The sequence below is a fragment of the Sus scrofa genome, chromosome 6, assembly GCF_000003025.6.
Source record: "Sus scrofa isolate TJ Tabasco breed Duroc chromosome 6, Sscrofa11.1, whole genome shotgun sequence".
NCBI lineage: Eukaryota > Metazoa > Chordata > Mammalia > Artiodactyla > Suidae > Sus > Sus scrofa.
This window is the reverse complement of record NC_010448.4, coordinates 154,683,428-154,698,925: the sequence shown is the minus strand read 5'-3', so window position 1 is coordinate 154,698,925 and position 15,498 is coordinate 154,683,428. Positions and strand designations below refer to the sequence as shown.

General features: G+C 35.6%; 1 protein-coding gene across 9 annotated transcripts in view; it reads right to left on the bottom strand.

The window, feature by feature from the left end:
- Positions 1-15,498, bottom strand: part of DAB1 (DAB1, reelin adaptor protein) — a 1,217,809-nt gene that overhangs the window by 675,478 nt on the left and 526,833 nt on the right. The window lies entirely within an intron of this gene.

Sequence of the window (15,498 nt, the reverse complement as noted above, 5' to 3'; positions counted from 1 at the left end):
TATGCTAATAGCACTTGGGAGCCATGTGTTGGCAGGATTTAGAAATGATGCCTCAATGGCCAGTTGTTTTAGAAAGGAAGTATTTTTTCCCAGGGTCCCTAATCACCCCTCATTTTAAACTCTAAAGACATGAATTCAGAGAGAAAGTTTACACCCAAAACTATTTGTCTGATGAGCACAACTTTTTTATTTTATTTTATTTTATTTTATTTTATTTATTTTTCTCTTTTTTTAGGGCCACACCTGCAGAATATGGAATTTCCCAGGCTAGGGGTCTAATCGGAGCTGCAGCTGCTGGCCTACATACCACAGTCACTGCAATACCAGATCCAAGCCACGTCTGTGACCTATACCACTGCTCACAGCAACACCGGATCCTTAACCCACTGAGCAGAGCCAGGGATTGAACCCACATCCTTATGGATACTAGTCGGTTTCGTTTCCACTGAGCCACAATGGGAACACAATGAGCATAATTTTAGACAATGTACTTAAGTGTATTCAGAAGTCTTTCTTTCCCCCTCTTCTCTCTCCCTCCTTCTTCTGCTCATGTATTTCACAGGTGTAACAGTTTTTTAATACCCTGCATTGCCTCGGAAGCCCAACTTTCCCCCAAACCATAAGTCATCTGAGGTTAGAGACCTTATTTGTTGCCTTGCTGAATCCCCAAAATTGAGCACACAGAGGAAGCCTGTTTTAAACCTGATTCCCAGGGAATAGATCTGAGACCCAGAGGTCTGCAGCTGGGAGGTTTGCCAAGGGCTTCTCTGGGAAACCTTCCCTGAAGCAACCATGGAGAGTAAGACTGAGAGAGAGACAAGTTGAAGTGTGAGGCACTGAGCAGAAGCCTCAGCTGATCCCATTAGGAGCTATGTGGTTGGGATGACTATTCAAAACTGTCCCCAATCCAGGGAAAGGGTAAAGACGTTGTGCCCCACCCCATCAACTAATCATTGAAGACAAGCTGCCTCTTAAGGCAGAGGCTTATCCTTGGGCAAAACAACTCTTCTGCCAAGGACAGTACCTATATAGGGACTCGGGAGCGATAGCTGCCAACACTCCCCACACCTGGGGGAAGATGAATACCTCAGCTCTAAAGGTGGAGGGGGGGCCTGGGTAGAACACCCCTATGATGCTTAATTAGTGTATGTCTCAGTGAACTGCACAGCCAGAGCTGTTGCCTGTGACTGTCCTCCAGCCCTCCTGAATTTGCATCCTTCTTGGAACACATGATAAATTCCTCTTATTTTCTTTTGTTGGCTACATAATTCATGCCATCTGACTGGCATGTCCTGCCTTTCTTTTCTGCCTGGATTTTCTAGAGCACAATTCTTGGTCTTGGTTCTTGAACTCTCTGGCTAGATTCTCACACATCTTCTCTTGAGACACTTGATATAGTCTTGCAAATTCACCAGGTAGAGACAAATAGCAATAACAAAAGTCAGAGAAAGAAGTTCCTGCTTGCATTTTGAACCCCTATCCCAGAGTCATCTTCTTTGTGAAATTTGACTTCACCCTCACAGGCAGAGCTAATGTCTTGGTAACTATAGCATTTACACACTATAGGCAATTCGCCTTATGTCTATCTTTCTCATTATTCTGCAAATCCTTCAAGTCATAGCTTATTCATTTGCTTCCCCTGGGCCTAGTTCAGTTTCTGGCACAAAACAGATGTCCAATAAAAACTTCATCAGATGAATGAATGAATGAATGAGTGAATGAATGAGTGAATTAAAGTGTCAGGTTTTTTTTTTTAATGGCACAAATTCAGTTATTCTTACTGTTTTCCTGATATTTCATAATTGTTGCTAAGGTGGTTCACAAGCAGAACGGGGAAATAAACACCCAGATAATAAGCCTACCTTGTGTAGTACACTAAATCAGCACAATAAGCTCATGTTTTAAACAAAAAGGGGGGAGAGGGGGATACAATTGCAGCTACAGCTCCAGCACAATCAATTTTAATTAGCATTGCTCATTGTGAGAAATGATAAGGTATCAGTCACTGTAATTGCCAGTGTTGACAATTAGTTAAAATCATTAACATCTCAAGACCTAAGATAATACAGACTTACTGAATTTTAAAGATGTGGAAGAAAGATAGGGACAAGTTGCTAAGAAATTCCTTTAGTTTTGCACAGGCTCAGTAAACGTACCCCATGACTTTCCAGTTTTCTTGGTGAGCTGAAGAGAGATAGCTAAGAACTGCCACTAGACCTTCCTTCCTTATTATCCATAGTGCTACAGGGAGATTCTTCTAAACATGCAAGTTACAGTGTGTCACTCAAACACCACCAAGGTTCCCCTACCAGAAAGATCCTAATCTCTTTAGCATTGCATTCAAAGCTCTTGATTTCCAGTTCCATGTCTTCAGTGCTCCTCTATTCTCCTTGGGATCCCCTCTCATACTAACTTATATCCAGGCAATTCCTCTAAACCTCTTTGCTTTTTGGTGCCTCTGCGACTTTACATAGACAGGTCTCCTTGTCTTAAATGCTTTACTCCTTTTTTGGCCTAACAAACTACTTTTTGTTTTAAGATCCAACTCAAATGACTTTTGACTTCAGGAAAAAAAACTTATTCCTTTGTGCTCTCTATGAATTTTTTTTTTGGAGGTGGGTAGCACTTATAACATTATGATTACTTATCTGTTCATCTGTTTCCAACAAGCTTATGTCTTGTGGGAGTTCTTGATGTCTAGCCCAGTGCCTGGAAATAGTAGAGCTGCAACAACTGTCTATTGAATGAGCAAATCAGTAAGTAGCTGGAGAGAGAACTGAAGAGTGAAAAGGTTATGAAAGAATGAATAAATGAAAGAATGAATGAAATGTTCATCACACGTGGCTTCTTCAGCAAAGATGTCTGGACAGACTGACCATGAGTCATATTTCTTTGGCACTTAAGTTTCTCTTTCTTCTTACTAAATTCAGAAAGGAATGAAGGGAATGTGGTATCTTCAAAATTCTCATTTAGTGTCTGCATTAGTTTATGATGTAAAATAGATTCACTAAGTATAAGAACATTGACAAGAAAATTGACACTCATAGAGTCCCTTTCCTGTTCTCCATGATAAGTGCTTTACTTGTAGCAACTCAGGAGGTTTCACATCTTTTTGAAATAAGGGCTATTATTATTATTGCTGTTATTATTATTATACCTACTTTACAGTTAAACAACTTAGACAAGTTTAAAAACTTGCCCTCGATCACCTAGCTAGAATGTGGTTATTTCTCCGGGATCCCAACAGAAAGAGGCCCCAATAGAAAGAAGACACACCACAGTGAGCTGGTGATCACCTATTTTGGGAGTAATTTTGATGTCCCCACCCTAGGCTGCCCACACGTAATCAAGACCCCTCAGGGTGGAGTGGTGGGGTACTAAGGACGGGCAGAATGACATGGAGAGATGTTGTTTCATAGAAGTGATTCTAATTAAAAAAAAAATCAAAGAGCCCATGAGTAGAAGTTATAGGGAAACATTCCAGTGCAAAATTCAAAGATGGCATGTTAATGGAATTATTGTCCGCTCTCCACCATTTTCCTGCTCTCCTCCTGTCCTGAATTTCTTTTGCTATCTTTTCTAACTTGGTCGGCAGCATCACCAGTCACTCAATTTCCTACTTAAGTTGACTTCTCTCTCTTCTTGCTTCATAGGTGCTGCTGGTCTTTTGAACCTGTCTTCACTCTGTCCCATGGTCATTGCCGAAGTTTAGATTTTTCTTATCTCTTGATTGGTTTCCCAACTGCATTTAATATTCCTAATTTTTACTCCTAGTTACAATGGTGGTATTTCCTCAAATAAAATAGGAATACTATTACTACTAATAAAAAAATAACGACCTTGGTTACAATCATTGTATGTGTCCTATTCACCTAGGACAGGGAACAAACTCATTCCCTTGGAGTAAATGTCCATCTTCAACCTAACTAATGCCTAGCTTACTTTCCTGATCTCCAGCTACTCCTCCTTCTCCTCATCTTTGCTATACAGGCTATGGATATTTATAACTCTATTCCTTTTCTTATACAAAGGTAAGTATCCTTTAATCTTTTTTTTTTACTAACATAATCATACCTAATAAACATTCAAGTAAACACAAATATTGATTTCTCATCAATTGTTACAAAGTACAAAGTAAAATTACATACAAGAATCTTAATGTTGTGACAAATTATTGAAAGTAGTTTATAGTTTCTGTTATTTTTAATTTTTATTAAAATAGTTGATTTACAATGTTTCTTCAGTTTCTGTTATACAGCAAAAATGACCCAACCACACACAATTCCCCATAATGTATAGTAGGACCCCATTGCTTATCCATTCCAAATATAATAGTTTGCATCCACCAACCCCAAACTCCCCGTCCATCCCACTCCCTCCTCTCTCCCCGTGGCAAATACAAGTCTGCTCTCCTTGGGCTTGATCTATTTCTGTTTTGTAGATAGGAAAATTTGTGCCATATTTTAGATTCTACAAATAAGTGATATTATATGGTATTTGTCTTTCTCTTTATGACTTACTTCACTTAGTATGAGAATCTCTAGTTGCATCCATATTGCTGCAAATGGCGTTATTTTGTCCTTTTTATGGCTGAGTAGTATTCCATTGTATATATGTATCATATCTTCTTAATCCATTCATCTGTTGATAGACATTTAAGTTGTTTCCTGTCTTGGCTATTGTGAATAGTGCTGCAATGAACATAGAGGTGCAAGTATCTTTTTGAATGAATGTTTTGTCCAGATAAATGCCCAGGAGTGGGATTGCTGAATCATATGGTAGTTCTATATTTAGCTTTCTGAGGTACCTCCATACTGTTTTCCGTAATAGTTTTACCAATTTACATTCCTATCAACAGTGTAGGAGGGTTCCCTTTTCTCCACCCCCTCTCCAGCATTTGTTATTTGTAGAATTATTAATGATAGCCATTCTGACTGATGTGAAGTGGTACCTCAATGTAGTTTTGATTTTCATTTCTCTAATAAATAATGATATTGAGCATTTTTTCATGTGCTTATTGGCCATCTGTATGTCTTCTTTGGAGAAATGTCTATTAAGATCTTCTGACCATTTCTCAATTGGATTTTTTTTTTTTTTTTTGCTGTTGAGTTGTCTGAGTTTGTATATTTTGGAGATTAGGCCCTTGTCTGTTGCATTGTTTGCAAAGATTTTTTTCCCATTCTGTGTTTTTTTTTTTTTAATTTTTCCCTTTGCTGTGCAAAACCTTTTGATTTTAATCAGATCCCATTGGTTTATTTGTGTCTTTATTGTCATTATTCTATTCTTGGATCAATCAAGATGTTGCTGTGATTTAGCAGCAACAAAGAGCATTCTGCATGATTTCCTCTAGGAATTTTATAATATATGGCCTTATATTTAGGTCTTTAACCCATTTTGAGTTTATTTTTGTGTATGGTGTTAGAGTGTGTTCTAATTTCATTCTTTTACACGTAGCCTTTCCAGTTTTCCGAGTATCACTTATTGAAGAGACTATCTTTCTTTGAATGTATGTTCTTGCCTCCTTTGTCATGGATTAGTTGACCATGGGTGCTTGGGCTTTTTTCTGAGCTTCTATCTTGTTTTGTTGCTCTATATTTCTGGTTGTGTACCAGTACCATACTGTTTTGATACTTGTAGCTTTGTAGTACTGTCTGAATTCAGGGAGCCTGATTCCACAATTTGCATTTTTCTTTTTCAATATTGCTTTGGCTATTCAGAGTCTTTCATGTTTCCATAAAAATTTAATATATTTTGCTCTAGTTCTGTGAAGAATGTTCTTGGTAATTTGTTAGGGATTGCATTGAATCTATAGATTGCCTTGGGTAGTATGTTGATTTTGACAATGTTGATTCTTCTGATCCAAGAGCATGGTATATCTTTTCATCTGTTTGTGTCATCTTTGATTTCTTTCATCAGTGTCTTACAGTTTTCAGTGTATAGATCTTTTGTCTTTTTAGGTAGGTTTATTCCTAGGTATTTAATTCTTTTTGATCCAATGGTAAATGAGATGGTTTCCCTTATTTCTCTTTCTGATCTTTCATTGTTAGTATATAGAAATGCAATCAATTTCTGTGTACTAATTTTGCATCTTGCAACTTTTCCAAATTCATTTATGAGTTCTAAGAGTTTTCTGGTAATGTCTCTAGGATTTTATAGGTATAGTACCATGTCATCTCAAACAGTGTTAGTTTTACTTCCTCTTTTCCAATTTGGATTCCTTTTATTTCTTTTTCTTCTCTAATTGCCATTGTTAGGACTTCCAAAACCATGTTGAGTAGTAGTGGTGAAAGTGGACATCCTTGTCTTGTTCCTAATTTTAGCGGAAATGTTTTCAGTTTTTCACCATTGAAAATGATATTAGCAGTGTGTTTGTCATATATAGCTTTTATTATGTTGCAGTAGGTTCCCTCTATGCCCACTCTCTGGAGAGTTTTTATCAGAAACAGGTATTGAATTTGGTCAATAACTTTTTCTGCATCTATTGTGATGAGCATATGGTTTTTATTTTTCAGTTTGTTGATGTGGTGTATCATACCAATTGATTTGTGGATGTTGAAGAATCCTTGCATCCCTGGGATAAATCCCACTTGATCATGGTGTATGATCCTTTTAATATAAGTTTGTATTTGGTTTGCTAATATTTTGTTGAGGGTTTTTGCATCTATGTTCAGAAGGGATACTGGCCTATAATTTTCTTTTTTTTTTTAATGGTATCCTTGTCTGGTTTTGGTACCAGGGTGATGATGGTCTCATTGAATGAGTTTGGAAGCATTCATTTCTCTGCTATTTTTTGGGAGAGTATCAGAAGAATAGGTGTTAACTCTTCTCTGAATGTTTGATAGAATTTGACTGTGTCCATCAGTCCATCAGGTCTTGGGCTTTTGTATCCTTTTATCTTTTAAAACATAGTGCATAAGGTATAGCTTCTCCAGGAAGCCATTTACTGGAGAAAAGTCTACCCTTCCCCTAACTTGGAAAAGTAATTCAAATTCTCATGCTTTCCTCTCATACTTTACATCTATCTCTGTGTAGCATGTATAGAATGGCTTAACTTCTTCATTATATAACTTATTTAACAATAGTCTGAGCTCTCTCAGTATGTGGAGCATGTTGTAGTCATTTCTGCATCATCAGAATCAAGAGCAATGTTTGGCATTTGGAAGATGTTAAACAATTTTTTTTAGAAAGTAAATGAGTCTGATACTTCCTAATAAAATCCATATTTCTGACTTCTCCTGAAAATTGGAAGATTTGTCAAGGTTAGGCCCAATTTCCTATGCTACAGGAGAGATTCCCTAAGGGATAAGCACTCTCCAGTTTGCTGCAGTCCCCACCAATCCCTCTTCTCCTTTCCCAGCTAGCTTCACTCATTTAACTTACCTCCCTGGCTCAGAGGGCCTTTTGTTTTGTGATACACATTGCACCATCAATTGGAGGTGGGAGATAAACTCAATTTTTGTAATGGTTTATTCCAGCCTTGTGGTGCTATGATTCTGAGCACTATCCTCAAATAAAAAGTAACTAGATCAACAAAGGAAACTGAACTACTCCAGTTTTAAGTTCCTTTCCAAACCAACAGTATTCAAGACATTACCACCTACTTGGTCTCTTGAGGAATTCAGTTCAAATATCAGTTTATGAGAATTCATTATGGTAAAAAAGGCAACTCAAGAAAGTAGAGCACACTCTATTCCTATGTTGATCAATATGTAATATTATATATAATTGATAAAGGGAGAAGACTTTGAAAAGTAGGGTGATTCTAATTGTCTCTCTTTGGATTACGCAAATGTTTCCCATAGATCTATTCATCTATTGAACTTACTTTTTTATCAGTTGGTGTGACTCTGAAATGCTCTGAATCTTTGGAAAAGTCATATTTTCCTTCCTTCCTTCTTCCCTCATTTCCTTTCCTTTAATATGTAAAAATTATCTCTAGAGCAGAGATTAAGGACCTGGGAACAAGTCTTGATGTATTCAAAGCCTTGATTGGAAGAGGGCTTAGGTGATCTGGCTATATAATGCTTGTCTTCGGACTGAATTTCAGAGAACTGGTTGATCTGATTGGTTGGACTACTTTCTTCCTCACTATTCCATGTATACACCTTCTGAAGAGGAATGTATAGTCAGTACAAAGAGTGACTTTCTCTCTGTAGCCAAAGATATAGATGATTTGGGAAAGGACAATCTAAGCACTTTGGTACGACGTTATGAAATAGTACTAAATTGGAGTTCCCATCATGGTGGAGTGGAAACGAATCCAACTAGGAACCATGAGGTTGTGGGTTCGATCCCTGGCCTCGCCCAGTGGGTTAAGGATCCAGTGTTGCCTTGAGCTGTGGTGTAGGTCACAGACCTGGCTCAGATCCCACATTGCTGTGGCTGTGGCGTAGGCCAGAGGCTACAGCTCCAATTCAACCCCTAGCCTGGGAAACTCCATATGCCGTGGGTGCGGCCTTCAAAAGACAAAAAAAAAAAAAAAAAAAAAAAAAATTGTACTAAATTATGAGAGCACAGTGGTCACAAGCAGTGGCCTATCATCTTTATTAACACCCATAGTCTTTTACATAGTGTCTGCTCATAGCAGTATTCAATGAATCTATTGAACTATGGCTGTAAGAGCCAGGCAACTAATCTTCCATTACAAGCCATTAAGTGACTGGCCTTCTGGTCACATCTCAGATTATTTGACAGCAAAAACATAAGTATAACTTCTTATATACCTCAAATTCAAATTAAAGAATGTTAGGGAAGGATCTATAATACACAGAAAAGTTGAGGCTTCATAGTTGCCTGCCAATATCCTCACAATTGGTATCTTCCCTTTCCTATGCTCTTGTAATTGTGTAACCTTTTCATGTTTGATTGACATTGGAATTTTTTATATAGATCTCTCTCTGCCCTAATAAGTTATGAACTCCTGGAAAGTAAAGAATACATATGCTGTATTGGCTCCATGTCCAACCTAGTGCTTTGTACAAAGGGGAAACTCAGTGAATATTTGATGAATTTATTTAAATCTATGTTCTAGAGAGTATAATTGTGCAGAGAGAACAGCCTTATATTCATCTAACCAAGACAGAGTGTATGTATGGGTCGGTCGGTCTGTCTGTCTGTCTGTCTGTCTGTCTGTCTGTCTGTCTATCTATCTATCTATCTATCTCTACTTGTCTACCTATATACCTACCTATCTACCTACTCACCAACCTAACCACATTCCAACATATCTCAGAATGATTTCTGGAGTGATAAAGAGGCAAGCACACAACAGAGGGATCATCTGGTAGAGGAAATGGTTGTAATTTATAAAATCAGGTAATAGCTGAAAGCTATCACATGCTCTCTACTTCACTGCCACAGCATCCACATGCCTGCAAAAATACTTTTCAGACAGTCCCCCCCATAAAAGTAAAAACCACTTTAGAATTATTCTTGTCATTTTACTTGGAATTCACTTCTTTTGTTCATTTTGCATATGTCCATTAGATCAAACTTACTGATAGGGTACTAAAAGTTTCTGTATTCTTAGTATTTTTTTCTTATTGTATCATTCAGGTTTCAGTCAAGAAAAAAGATATCATTCTAGGTATTTTACCCAGGGAATTGGCACCATAAGTTACGGGAAAACTAAGGAGTCACATGGGAAGAGCAAAACAAACCAGAGATCAACAAAAGTAGAAAGCCAGTTATAAAACTATTTCTGAAGGAACAAGGAGAGGAGGTGATATTAGGAGAGCCCAGAAGCTAAGGCCATCTACTGGGAACTAGAACCACAGAAGTGAATTCCAGTGGGAACAGAGAACAAGAAAGAAGAGCTTGTCTAGCTGGAGCTTTAGCCAAGGAGGAGACACTATGCTAGAGTCAGGTGGAGACATACTGGTATTCTTTCCTCCTCCCACTTTTTATCCTTTTGTCAGCACTTACTTGGAAGAATATAGACAAGAAACCTTAGAAATAACAGTTTTCTACAGAACAGAGCAGAGGGACACAAACAAAAGCAGAAAAAGGATAAGGAATGAATCTGAAAATAATCAGACACGTGACCAGCAAATTAATTGTTTCACAAATTACTGAGTGGTGTATGAGAATCTCTTGCCACAAATTTGAATTTTTTCTCTGTTTTATGATGATTGTATAAATGACATGTACTACCTGACAGCTTTTTATTTCATTTTATTGTTTTTTTTTTATTACTTGATGAATTTACTACATCTACCTGATGGCTTTAATTCATGTGCATGTATGCATATTTTCTTATGACAAACCTATGAGCTTGGTACTAATGCCATTATGCCACTCAACAGAGACAATTATGCAAAAAAAAAAATAAAAAGAAGTTACATAAGTCACACACCTGGCAAGATTTGCGATTTTAGCACAAGATAATTTGTTTCCAGAGTTGTGTGCTTTAACTACATCACCATATTACCTCTCTACCAATTGTCACTTATTGATTTTTAGACATGTTATTAAGTGCATAAGTGTTTACAACTATTATGCTTTCTTGGAAAGTTTTTATTGCCATCATGTAAAAAAAACCTGTCAATCTCTCAACATCCTCATAGTTCAGGTCAATTTCTTTCTTTTCTTTCTTTCTTTCTTTCTTTCTTTCTTTCTTTCTTTCCTTTTCTTTTCTTTTCTTTTCTTTTCTTTTTCTTTCTTAATTCCCCTGATACATTATTTTTTTTTCTACTGTACAGCTGGGACCCTGTTACATATACATGTATACATTCTTTTTTTCTCACATTGTTCCATCACAAGTGACTAGACATAGTTTCCAGCGCTACACAGCAGGATCTCATTGCTAATCCATTCCAAAGGCAATAGTCTGCATCTATTATAACCCCAAACTCCCAATCCATCCCACTCCCTCCCCCTCTAGAAACTCTCATACTGAGTAAAGTAAGTCAGAAAGAGAAAGACAAATACCATATGATATCACTTATATCTGGAATCTAATATATGGCACAAATGAACTTTCCATAGAAAAGAAAATTTATTTAAATAGTATATTTTAATTCAGTATGATCAGCATATTTTACCTGAGCTTATTATATACAAGTTTGTGCTTTTTATTTGCTATGCATTAAAAAGCTATTTCCCCTTCCTTTCTCTTTTCTATCAAATTAAGTTTCTTTATCCCCAGTTTTTCTACCAGTCTAGAATATATTCATTCATTTATAGTCTTTAAATAAGGATATTTAACTTAAAATCTAAAGTTAGGAAAAAAGATCTCTCTACTCCAAAAAAAGAAAAGAGAATCATCATCATTTATGTCTGATCTTTTATTTATTTACTTTGCCTAGTATTTTAGGTATAAATTTTATTTAAATTCACAAATTAGTGATGATTTATCATATCTTTCTCCTACTAGAAATATGACACTTATACCCTTTTATATAATGCTTCTGAACACATAGTTTTCAAAACATATTTTAGTCTGAATAAATAAGCTAGCTAATAAAGATACATTTATTAGTATCTTTTTCCCTCATTCTTCCTACACCTTCTTTCATGGTTTGTATTTTTTTCAGAAATATATTTTATAGTATATAGCTTAAATTTGTTAGTAGACATTCTTAGCTTTGTCTGCAAATGTCTTTTTTTTAACCATACTTTGAAGATAACTGGGAATAGAATTTTAAATTGACAATTATTTCTTCTCAGAACTCTGAAGGTTATTTTATCACCTTCTGATTTCTAATATTACTTTTGGTAAGCTTGCTGTTTGTCATTTTTTTCATAGATAATTTGTCTTTTCTCTCAGGTAATTTTTTAGATATTTTCTTAGTCTCTAGATTTTCCCCCACCAATTATTTTATAATAGTTATAGGTTCACCAAAAGTTACAAAAAATTACTAAAAAAAAAGTTACATGAGACAGAAGGGTCTCATGTGCCCTTTATTCAGTTTTCCATAATAGCTACATCTTACATAACTATAATACATTACCCAAATCAGAAAATCATCATTGGTGCAATGTTTATGTACAGTCATACACCATTTTAACACACGTATGGATTCATGTGATAAGTACCCTAACCAAAACACAGATCTATTCTATCACCACAAAGATTTTCCTTATGCTTCCTCCACTTCCCCGCTCCCTTCTTTAATCCTTGGTAATTACTAATCTGTTCTCATCTCTGTAATTTTGTCTTTTGAGTATTTTATAAGAATGAAATCATACATCTGTGACCCTTTGAAATCAGATATTTTTTCATTTAGAATAATGCTGTTGATATCCATTCAAATTCATTCATATTACTATATCTATAAACAGTTAATACCGTTTTTAAAAAAATTCTGACTACATCCAATGGTACAGATGTACCAAAATTTGTTTAACTATTCAACTATTGAAAAATACTTCAGTTGTTTCTGGGTTTTGACTATCAAAATGAAGCTATTATAAATATCCATGTACCTTTTTTGTGTGTGTGTAGATCAAAGTTTTCATTTCTCTTGGGATGAATGCCCAGGAGTAGGTTTTATTTTTTATTTTATTTTAAATGATTTTTATTTTTTCCATTACAGATGGTTTAGAGTGTTCTGTCAATTTTCCACTGTACAGCAAGGTGACCAGTCACACATACATATATACATTCTTTTTCTCACATTATCATCCATCATGCTCCATCATAAGTGACTAGATATAGTTCCCAGTGCTATACAGCAGGATCTCATTGCTTATCCATTCCAAAGGCAATAGTTTGCATCTATTAACCCCAAATCCAGGAATTTTGTTAATTCAGCATATGTGTAGTCTTATACAAAAAACTGCCCAATTATTTCCAGATCCCTGTACCATTTCACATTAACAAGATGATGTATCTAAGTATATATTTATGTTTTATATATTTATATGTGTTCTTATTCAGAGATTCATGTAGTTTCATTGATTATGAAAAATGTGATCCATTAACTCTTAGAATATTTTTAGTCCTTGTTTTTTTTTTTTCCTGTTTTATCATCCTAGAAAATCCATTAACTTATAAGTTGGAAATTTTTGCCCTTTGTCCATAACTACTTTTTATTCTTACTTATTTTTTTAACCTCTTTATTTCTCTTTATGCAATGCAGGTATTTCTGTGCTCCAGTCAATGTGTTATATTTTCAACTATGTCTACACTACTGTTTAATACATTTATTGAGTTTATTTTAAGGACCATGTCCTTCATTTGTATAAATTCCCTTAGATAATTCCAAATATTTTAATTTTCTTTTTTCATGTGTCCTTATTATTTTTTCAATATTTCTAATTCCTTTATATGATTGTATTAATTTATTAATTTTTTCTTCTTTTGGACAACCCACAGCATGTGGAAGTTCCTGGGCCAGGGATTGAGCCATGCCACAGCAGCAACCCAAGTTGCAGCATTGGCAATGCTGGATCCTTAACCTACTGAACCACAAGGGAACTCCCATGATTGCATTAATTTAAACATCCTCTTTTATAAGTCTCTATTCAATCTTTATATCACTTGAAGTTCTTAAGTGTTTAATCTTGTTGTTTGGTACTAGTTAACTCTCATTTATAGTAATGTGATTCCTTGCATGTTTTTGCAATTCTGGATTTTGATTTCTTCATCATATTCCTCTATGAGATTCTTAGGAAACTAGGCTGGAGATGTATCTCTCTAGAAATTTTCTATTTACTTCTGCCAAGTATCCCACAGTCAATTTCACTTTGGTTTAGAGTTTCATACTATGAAATAATATACATTTAAGGTCTCCAATCTAACTCCATGCAAATTAAAGCTATTTTTTTCCCCACCATCCATAACTCAAAACAAGTTGTACAAACCTTAGTATTGTTTTTCTATGCGGATAGGTTAATAGATTTTACTTAATTCATTCTTTGATATAAAGTCAACTTTATGAGGATTTTCTCAGTATAAACATAGAAAGCCTAAGTACTAGTCTTTTTTCCCAATGTGGACTTAAAACCTACATCCCACATTATTGGTATTGTTAAACTTTCTCTGCACCCCACAGCTTTATTGTTACCATTCCAACTTGCTAGTTTTGATTTCTGGTTAATTTGTTTGTTTGTTTCAGAACTCTTATAGTTTCCCTTTATTTCTTGTAAGCTTAGTGTTACACTTACAATGTTTATTTATTCAGGTATTTGATAGTGTAAAACTCTTTGGGCTATCTAAACCACCTTATCGTTGGAGATGAAAAATTGCAGAGGTCATTTTTTACACTTAATGGTTCTTTGATAACTGTCATCTTAAATCCTTTTCTGTATTTTTCAAAAACTTAATAGCCACCATCATACAAACTTTTGTTTTTTATTTCCCCTGAAGATAAAGTTTTCACAATGAGACACACTAAAACATGATTTGCTACTGGTTTAATCAAGTACTATATAGTTTCAGTTCTTAAAAAGTATTCCTTCTTATTTTCAAGTGATGATAGTATTACCTCATTTTAGAAACATAGCTTTGCCTAACAGGCCAACATAACAACCAAAATGTCACTAGTGCCACAAGCACTTCTCCAAGGGACAATGAAAATACCCACCAAAGTGAAGACTACCAACTAAAATATATTCTTCATTCTTTTGATTCCAAATAGTTAAAGACTCAATATTGTGGACTCTTTTCTGCTGGCACCTTGATTAACTCACAGGGACACAAAATGACTGCATCACAAGAAACTGTTGAAATTGAGTTTTGTGACAGATCTATTGGGAATTTTGTAGCAAATCACTTTTGAAACATTAATAATGATATGCTCAAGTTTCCAAATTATATGATTTTTAATTTTTAAAATAAATTAGACAGAACAGGATTGAGGGTTATCCTGAAACATCAGTCTTACTCAGGTGCTTTCCGATATGCTTACTTGAGCAGGAGGAAAGAGGAGAGCTATAACCGTGGGTATGTGGGTAATTTGTGCACAGCCGTGGGGATGCCCAAGGGAGTATGCGAGTATCATTTGCCATTATGAAGAAGAAACTATTGAAAACCATTAGTCCAGTTCACCACATTCATTTTACAGATGCAGAAACTAAGGCCCAGTGAGATTTCAGAGCCTAAGTTAATGGCTGAGATGAGATTTGAATTCAAGTTCTCTAAGTTGTAGTTAGTATACTCCCTACTATACCCCAAATGAAAAGTGAGTATTTTAATAGCATCGAAATGGAAAACAGAATGCCACTTGGTTATTTAAGGAGTTCACATTTTTCTCACTGCATTGGAGCATGCTCTCTTTCGATCAGATTAAAGCTGACAGAGATGAAACAGTTTTGGGCAGATATCCTTGGGTTGGCTCCAGGGTCTCTAATCTGCATTTCATCATGATACAAGCACATGTTTCCATCATTGGTACACCCGTCTGCATCAGCCGGGATGTTAATCACATGCTAACCCAATTTCCTCTATGAATTTATTACTTACTCTTCATTTGAGTTTGTGAAACCTAACAGAGCCCCAAATATGCATGACAACCTTAACAAGAAGATCTTAGCTCAAGAACCATGCACACTGGT